This window comes from Phaseolus vulgaris, chromosome 7, assembly GCF_051622355.1.
Source record: "Phaseolus vulgaris cultivar YP4 chromosome 7, ASM5162235v1, whole genome shotgun sequence".
NCBI classification, from domain to species: domain Eukaryota; kingdom Viridiplantae; phylum Streptophyta; class Magnoliopsida; order Fabales; family Fabaceae; genus Phaseolus; species Phaseolus vulgaris.
Window position 1 is genome coordinate 34,072,946 of NC_143504.1, and position 9,559 is coordinate 34,082,504.

General features: G+C 36.4%; 1 long non-coding RNA gene across 6 annotated transcripts; it reads left to right on the forward strand.

Moving 5' to 3' along the window:
* Positions 1-1,369: 1,369 nt before the first annotated feature.
* On the forward strand, positions 1,370-3,232 carry LOC137817168 (uncharacterized). 6 transcript variants are annotated; one of them, XR_016523384.1, is made up of 3 exons: positions 1,370-1,683; positions 1,764-1,822; positions 2,754-3,232. It is a non-coding gene; the product is annotated as an uncharacterized LOC137817168 (long non-coding RNA). The 6 variants fall into 6 exon arrangements; XR_016523386.1 differs by having other exon boundaries at positions 2,760-3,232; XR_016523382.1 differs by having other exon boundaries at positions 1,370-1,509; positions 1,576-1,683; positions 1,764-3,232.
* The last annotated feature ends 6,327 nt before the right edge of the window (positions 3,233-9,559 follow it).

Genomic DNA, 9,559 nt, shown 5'->3' on the forward strand with positions numbered 1-9,559 from the left:
AAATCAGTGTTCAAAACTTATTTGCAAGCAAAAGGTTAAAAATAACAATAAAGGTCAAAGGGGACGTTGAGAGGAGAAAATTAAGATAGACGATAATAAAACGGTAAAAAAAACATGTTTACTCTCAAGTTCATTCAACAATGAATTCTTCACTAGTTATCTTAAAATTTTCAATCTTTAAATTCTCACACAGATGTCAAACTTAATCTGATGGCAGAAATCTCAGGTCAAGACCAACCACTAGAGCTTTGGCAAGGAGGGTACAAGAAGATTGGGACTCAGCTACTGATGACAGAGACACTCTCCTATTTTAAAAAATTCCATGACCTAGTTTAATTTCTTATAGTAGGATTTTAATTTTCTTGCTTAAAAGTATAGTAGGAAATTTACTTGTAATTTTTTTTTTTAATTTAATTAGAGTTAGGATTAGGCATCTAAAATCCACCTATGGTATAATTGGGCTTAATTGCAGCCCAATAAAATCATAGGCCGGTCATTAGTCCTAATTAGGTCACATAGAGAACACTTGATCATGCTTGCCTTGTGACTCTAATTAGGCACCTATTTTCAAACCTTTCTAGCATTTGATTTCCCTCCCTTTTTGTAACCTTTGGCCGACCTCCTACACCAATTAAGGAGCAACTTGGTTCATGTTTTATAAAATATATGAGTGTTATTTTGCCAATTTTTCAAGCTTAAGCACTCATTTGTCTAAACCTCTCTAGGATAGACACCTTGGTCTTCTTCTTCACTCTCCAAGTGATATGGCTAAACCAATCACTCTTCTCACTCTTCATGCAATTACAAGGAATCCATAGCTCCAATGGAGTCATCATTGATCCATCTCTTCCACTAGCTTCCGTAAATTTCCTTGAAAATTCAAGAAAAACATCAATCGGATGAGAGAAACCTATCATAATCAAATAAACGTTAATCAAATTCAAGAGAATCTTATCATCAAAACAAATGTCAATTGACGTATTCAATATCTCACTCCACTACAAAAATAACATTGATTAGCTACTATAAATAAATGTGGCCAAAAAAACAGATAAAATTAGTGTAGGCTAAGCCCACACTAAAAATAAATAAAAACTTAACTTCGACTAAATAAATGTTATCCCTACACTAAATTTTTTAAAATAAATAAAAGCAGAAACAAATAATTAGCGTTTTTCTAGAAACACAAATGAAGAAAATATATATTTTTTAAATTTAAAAATTTATAATATAAATAAAATATATTAAATTAATGTATGTACTGCACAAGGTTTTTTTATTTAGATTAGTGTGATGTGAGGGATGCAATCCTGACTAAGCCTGTTGTGTCAGCTTAACGAAGGGTTACATAAATGAAAAAGAAAATCACTAAAAAATGTATAAGCGAATTTTATGTCTATAATCTCTATCTCTCGCCTACACTCGTTCTCTCCAAATCTTCTCTCAAAATCCCCAATCGTGGTTCCTAAATTCCCAACACTATCGGTGTGAGCTTGGAAGTCCTACCTGGTAAGTAAATTCTCAAACCCTTTATGTTTGAAGGGTGAAGTGACAAATCCTAATTTGCGAGTGAAGCATTTGCGAAGGGGTGAGTTTGAATCCATAATCTTAAAGGTGGAGGCATGCGAAGGTTGTTGTCGTGAGGAGGCAGAGGCTTTGGGGGATGGAGCTGAAACCCTAAAGGTGAGTTTCGTCAATTTATGCATAGCAAATGTAGAGTACAATGGCCATTTTTTTTATATTTTGATGCAATTTTTATTCAGATTAATTGGTGTGGTTCTTTGGGAAAGGCTTGTGGTGTGGAACTGAAAGCTCTATTTAGGTGAATTTTTGTTGGTTGTAACTGTGACGGTTTATTATTTGTTTGTAGTGTGTTATTTTTTATCGCGTTGTTTTGTGGTTCAAATTTATGGTGATTAGTTTGTAACTGAGTATAACATTTGGTCCATTAGTCCAAGTATAAAGAATACTGAATTTAAGTATATTTTAGGCATATTTTGATCATTTTCATGACACATTTAATAATTTATAAAAATAATTGCACAGTTGATTTTGTTAATGTGTCTACAACACATTATCCACCTTTTGTGGTCAATGCTTTGAAAAATTCTTTCCAAAATGAATTCTTGGATTTTTGTCTCCAATAGAAGAACCAATGTGTTGCATTCTCCTTTTTTCTACAGTGGAATTTCCAATTTAAGTTTACCTATAAAAGGAGCATTCTCATTTTTGTTCACTACACTAGCACAAAATGAATAAACAATGACTATTTATTTAATGCGGTTTTAGGGTTAGCCGCTGTCATTCAAAACGCGGTGGCATTTTTTAAATTAATTTCATTTACGAATGTGACTATTTGTAATAGCTGCATTCTTAAATCAAAATGCATGATTTATTAATGCGACTATTTAAATAGCCGCATTCTTAAATCAAAGCGCATGATTTACGAATGCGACTATTTATAATAGTCGCATTCTTAAATCATTTTTTACCCTAATTTTGAAGCGCGCCACTTACGCTTTCATACTTTCTTTCTTTTTTCTCTTTGTTTTTGCTTTGGTGTTCCTCTCTTCTTCTGCGAGTTTCATTGTGTTGTCGTACCATTGTAAGTTTATTTCAATTTTCTCTCTTTCTTCTTCACCAATGGTTTATAAATTTTTTCGTTTCACTTATTTGTTTGTTTTCTTGCATTGGCGAAGGGTTCTCTGACGTTTCATTTTCTCTTTTGTTTCTGCTCTCGTGCTTTGATGGAGATCAAGCTCAAGTGGACATGGAGGCCAATCATCAAGAGCAAGAAGAGGTTGAGGCTCAAATGGAGGACGCTCATGGAGTTCAAAGCCCACCTCAAAGGCTTACAAGAAGCATGTTCAAAGCTTTAGGAGCTAATGGACGTTTATTTTCTCTTTTTGTAATTTGTTTGTTTGAAGGTGCTTAGAGGAAAACATAAGAAACCTCTTTTGTCAAAGCATCTTTAGGTCTTTAGTTTAGGAGTCTTAGGGGGGTGTGCGTTTAGTAGAGAGGTGTAGAGGTAATAGGGAGGTGCCAAAGTGAGAGAGGAAGTCACACCTTCCTCATGCTTGGCACCACTTTCATGTATTTGGGGGGAATTTTGGATTTAATTAGCTTTGCATTTCAGCACCTCTAGGCTATAAATTAAGGTGCTGCCCTTGTATTTTTCAGATTGGAAATTTGTATTAATGAAACTCTACTCAATTTGAGAGAGAATTGGAGAGCTTTGTGCCTTCCTCACTTAGTTTTATCTTGAGTGTTCTTGGTTACCTCAAGTGGCGGCATAGCACACTCATCTTGGAGTCTCCATCCTCTAAGTGGCATGATCATCCAACCATTCCTCCATCTTCATGAGCTCTCTCTTCTCCTTCCTTCCTTCTCTTTTTATGTTCATGTCTTAGCTTGATTCTTTGCTTTTTTAGTTCGGTACTTCATTTCTTTTGTCTATTGCTTCGGTTCATTTCACTTTTGTCGTTCATCTTTGCTTCTTCTTCTTTTCTAGTTGTTGTTTTTGGTTCAATTTGACAATACATGGAACTTCCATATGAGGTTTGGGTTTTGGTACTAGTCTTGGTGAGTTCTTAAACATAGAACCTTGATCCAATTCTATGAAAAAGTGCCTACCTCATATCCAACTCAAGTTGATTCCTAAGAATGTCAAGAATCATTCATATTGTGCTATTGGAATCATATCATGTGGTATCTAGAGTTTAGGTGTGTTCTTGTTTAATTTTTGAGTTGTGTTGCACTTTAATTCAAGAGCTCTATAATTCTTGTTGTTTAAATTTCTGTTTTTAGGCTTATTTTGAGTTTTCTTGCTGTTTTCTTAATTGTGCCTATCATATGTTTGAGTATTTTCCTTTTTGAATCCATACATGTTTTGTCATTGTCATGTTTTTCCATAATTTTCATCACTTCTTGTAGTACTTTTATTGAATTTTTTGTTTCTTGCTTTGGTGTCATATAATTTTTCTGAGTTTGATATTTGATCCTTTGTGCATTTTCTGTTTTAGAATTGAGTTCATACTTGTATTTTAGACCTATACAAGTTCCTATACATCATTTTCCATTATGTCTTTGCTAGTACTTAATTCTGTTTTCTGAAAACGTGCTTATTATTTTTCCTTATTGCAATTGATTTACTCACTGGAAAATTCTGAAATTATGGATTTGTGTTCTTCAAAGTGTTAGAAAAGAGTAGAAAAAAAGTACTAAAAAATTCAAAGTACACAAAAAATGATAAATAAAATACAAAAAGTGTACAATTCTGCCGAAAGAAATACAGTAATCTGGCAGCGATTTTGAAAAATTTATCTCCATTAATTGGCTTACTGTTTTTGCGTAATTCCAGTGCCATTTTTGAGCTAAGATCTTGAACTTTCTGTGGTTAAAATTTCATAATCCAGTTCGCTTTATTTCGTTCCAGTTAAATCAGTGAACATCAAGCACAGTTTGCATAAAAATAAATTTCCAGTAGCTCTGTTTTTGTTTTCTTCATCTACTCTAGTGCTTTTCTTTAAATATTCTTTGGTGTGCCTACTTTTTCATTGGAGGTGCAACAAGCTAGGCCATCTCACTCTATCAATGGTGGGCATCATTCACATAGACCTTCTTCAAGAGGTTCTTCAAATGACTTTGGCCGTGAGGAGGACCATAGGAGAAGGCAAACTCCACCTCAATTCCATGGACATAGACATCACAATCAAGGGGAGAGACATCACCGTGGAGTTGGACACTACCAAGATGCAAAGGCTAGGCTACCTTCAGTCAAGCTTCCTTGTTTTAATGGCTCTAGTGATCCTAATTTGTATTTAGATTGGGAGGCTAAGTGTGAACAAATATTTGAGATCCATGAGATCCAAGATGAGCATAAACTTAAGCTAGCCACCTTAGAGTTTAGTGATTATGCCATGAAATGGTGGCATGGTATTGTAAAGGACATTATCTATCACAAGTGTCCTCCCGTGGACTCTTGGAACTCTTTAAAGGATCAAATGCGCGCTAGGTTTGTGCCCCCACATTTTAGGAAAGACCTCATGTTGAGACTCCAACGGTTTCAACAAGGCACGCTAAATGTGGATGAATATTACAAAGAGTTAGAAACGCTTTTGCTTAAAGTTGAATTAGAAGAGAGAGAGGAAGCTATGATTGTTAGGTTTATGAGTGGTCTAAGGAAGGATATTCAAGATGTTGTTGAGTTACAAGAGTATTCACCATTGGGTTCTTTAGTTCATCTTGCAATGAAGGTGGAAGCCCAACTTGCTAAGAAAAATTCTTTTAAAATTTTTCCCAATGATGGTTACTACAACAATTCTTGGAGGAACAAAAAGTATTTTTCAAAATTTCCTTCTAAAGATTCTTCTTTCAAACCCAAGGAACCTAAGCCATCTACTTCTAGGCCTAAATCCCCAATTAAATCGTCTAGTAAGAAATGCTTTAAGTGTATGGGTTATGGTCACATTGCGGCTAATTGTCCTTCTAAAAGGAATATGTTTGTGCATAATGGCATGAGTGAGCATGATTCGGATTCACCTAGGCATTCTTCACCTTCTAGGGCGTCTAGTGAGAATGAGAGTGAGAGTCCACTTGAAGGAGATTTGTTAGTTGTGAGAAGACTTCTTGGACAAGTTTCACAACCTTTTGATGAAAGTCAAAGGGAAAATATTTTCCATACAAGATGTCTTATTCAAAACAACATTTGTTCTTTGATAGTGGATGGGGGTAGTTGTGCTAATGTGGCTAGTACAAGAGTAGTAGATAAACTTGGATTGCCTACTATCTCTCATACAAAGCCCTACAAATTGCAATGGCTTAGTGAAGTAGGAGAAATTGTTGTGAATAAACAAGTCCTCATCCATTTCTCCATTGGAAAATACAAAGATGAGGTATTATGTGATGTTGTGCCCATGGAAGCTACACATGTTCTTTTGGGAAGGCCTTGGCAATTTGATAGAAAAAAATTTCATGATGGCTTTTCCAACAAACTTTCTTTTGATTTCCATGGTCACAAGGTTACTTTAAAATCTCTCTCTCCTAGAGAAGTCCATGAGGACCAAATCATCATGAAAAAAAAGAGGGAGAGTGAAAAAGATAAAAAAGATAAGAGTTCTAAGCCTACACTTCTTGTGTCTAGGCATGAGCTTCAAAGGGAAATAGTGGTTCACCATCCTCTTTTCTTAGCCATCCCTAGAACTCTTAAGCTAGAACCACTTGTTGATAGTCCTCATTGTTTGGAAAATTTGGTAGAAGAGTTTCAAGATGTGTTTCAAGATCCTCCAAAAGGACTTTCACCTTTGAGAGGGATTGAACACCAAATTGATTTGATACCGGGCTCTTCCTTACCAAATCGTCCAGCCTATAGGACCAATCCAAGTGAAACCAAGGAAATTCTCCAACAAGTTGAGGCTTTGATTGAGAAAGGGTGGGTTCAAGATAGCATGAGTCCTTGTGCTATGCCTATCATCTTAGTGCCTAAAAAAGATGGCACATGGCGAATGTGTTCGGATTGTAGGGCCATCAATAACATTACAATTAAGTATAGGCATCCCATACCTAGGCTTGATGATTTGTTGGATGAATTGCATGGTTCAAAAATCTTTTCAAAGATTGATCTTAAAAGCGGCTACAATCAAATTCGTATCAAACCGGATGATGAATGGAAGACGTCTTTTAAGACCAACTTTGGTTTGTATGAGTGGTTAGTTATGCCCTTTGGTTTAACTAATGCACCAAGTACCTTCATGCGCCTCATGCATCATGTTCTTAGACCTTTCATTGGTAAGTTTGTTGTTGTTTACTTTGATGATATTCTCATTTATAGCTTATCTTTGAATGACCATAGGTTGCATGTTAGGCAAGTTTTAGAAACCCTTAGGAAGGAACATTTGTATGTTAATCTTGCTAAATGTATGTTTGCTCTTGATCATATAGAATTTCTAGGGTTTGTTGTCAGTAGCAAAGGGGTCCATGTGGACAAAACAAAGGTGATGGCCATTCAAAATTGGCCTACACCGAAAACTTTGAATGAAGTCCGAAGTTTCCATGTACTTGCTTCTTTCTATAGGAGATTTGTACCAAACTTTGGTACCATTGCTGCACCTCTCAATGATATAGTGAAAAAGGATGTGGTTTTTCAATGGGGAGAAGCTCAACAAAAAGCTTTTGAGACTTTAAAAGAAAAATTGACTAATGCTCCCATCTTAGCCCTTCCTAATTTCACTAAAACATTTGAGATTGAGTGTGATGCTTCAAGTATAGGCAATGGGGCTGTCCTCCTTCAAGAGGGCCACCCCATAGCTTATTTTAGTGAGAAATTGAAGGGAAGTCATCTCAATTATTCCACTTATGATAAAGAATTATATGCACTTGTTAGGGCTTTGTTTACTTGGCAACACTATCTTTTTCCCAAAGAGTTTGTGATACATAGTGATCATGAATCTCTTAAGTATTTGAAAAGTCAAAACAAGCTTAACAAGAGGCATGCTAAGTGGGTGGAATTCATTGAGCAATTTCCTTATGTGATCAAACATAAGAAAGGCAAAGTAAACATTGTGGCGGATGCACTTTCTAGAAGATATACTTTGCTAAATCTTTTAAGTTCTCAATATCTTGGCTTTGATCACATTAAGGAACTTTATCATGATGAACTTGATTTTTCTCTCATCTATCAAGAGTGTCTTAAGGGAGGACACAAATATTTTTTTATACAAGATGGCTTTCTTTTTAAAGGAAAATGTCTTTGTGTCCCTCAAAGTTCTATTAGATTATCTCTTGTTAGAGAAGCCCATGAGGGGGGTTTAATGGGTCACTTTGGGGTTGCTAAAACTTTGGATGTGTTGCATGAACATTTCTTTTGGCCTCATATGCATAAACATGTTCATAGTTTGTGTGATAAATGCATAGCTTGTCGCAAAACTAAATCTAAGATGCATCCCCATGGTTTATATACTCCTCTTCCTATCCCTTCAATGCCTTGGGTTGACATATCTATGGATTTCATCTTAGGATTACCCAAGACATCAAAGGGAAAGGACTCCATTTTTGTGGTAGTGGATCGTTTTTCAAAGATGGCTCACTTTATTCCTTGCCACAAAGTGGATGATGCATGTCATATTGCAAACCTCTTCTTTCAAGAAATGGTTCGCTTGCATGGGATCCCTAGATCTATAGTGTCTGATAGAGATCCCAAGTTCTTAAGTCACTTTTGGAAGACCTTGTGGGGCAAGCTTGAAACTAAACTTTTATTTTCTACCACTTGCCACCCACAAACTGATGGTCAAACCGAAGTGGTGAATCGAACTTTGGGACAACTATTGAGATGTTTTATTTCGGGGAATCCTAGAGTGTGAGAGAATTTACTACCCCATGTTGAGTTTGCATATAACCGTGTAGTAAATTCTACCACCTCACATTCTCCTTTTGAGGTTGTCTATGGGTTTAAACCCTTAACACCTCTTGATCTTCTTCCTATTCCCATTGTTGGAGATGTCTTGTGCAAAGATGGGGATGAAAAGACTTCTTTTGTGAAAACTTTGCATAAAGACATCAAGAAGAGAATTGAGAAGAAGGTTGGCAAGTATGCTGAACTTGCCAATAAAAGGAGAAAAGCATTGTTGTTTGAGGAAGGTGATTGGGTTTGGCTTCATTTGAGGAAGGTTCATTTTCCTACTCAAAGAAAGTCCAAACTAATGCCTCGTGGGGATGGACCTTTCCAAGTCCTAAAGAGGATTAATGACAATGCTTATGAGTTAGATATGCCTGATACATTCTTAGGTAGTCATACTTTTAATATCAGTGATCTAACTCCTTTTTCTGTAGGTCTCCAGAATTCGTGGTCGCATTCTCTCCAACTCGGGGAGTATGATGGAGATAAAGCTCAAGTGGACATGGAGGCCAATCATCAAGAGCAAGAAGAGGTTGAGGCACAAATGGAGGACGCTCATGGAGTTCAAAGCCCACCTCAAAGGCTTACAAGGAGCATGTTCAAGGCTTTAGGAGCTAATGGACGTTTATTTTCTCTTTTTGTAATTTCTTTGTTTAAAGGTGCTTAGAGGGAAACATAAGAAACCTCTTTTGTGAAAACATCTTTAGGTCTTTAGTTTAGGAGTCTTAGGGGGGTGTGCGTTTAGTAGAGAGGTGTAGAAGTAATAGGGAGGTGCCAAAGTGGGAGAGGAAGTCACACCTTCCTCATGCTTGGCGCCACTTTCATGTATTTGGGGGGAATTTTGGATTTAATTAGCTTTGCATTCAGCACCTCTAGGCTATAAATTAAGGTGCTGCCTTTGTATTTTTCAGATTTGAATTTTGAATTAGAGAAACTCTACTCAATTTGAGAGAGAATTGGAGAGCTTTGTGCCTTCCTCACTTAGTCTTATCTTGAGAGTTCTTTGGTTACCTCAAGTGGCGGCTTTGCACACTCATCTTGGAGTCTCCATCCTCTAAGTGGCGTGACCATCCAACCATTCCTCCATCTTCATGAGCTCTCTCTTCTCCTTCCTTCCTTCTCTTTTTATGTTCATGTCTTAGCTTGCTTCCTTTGCTTTTTCAGTTC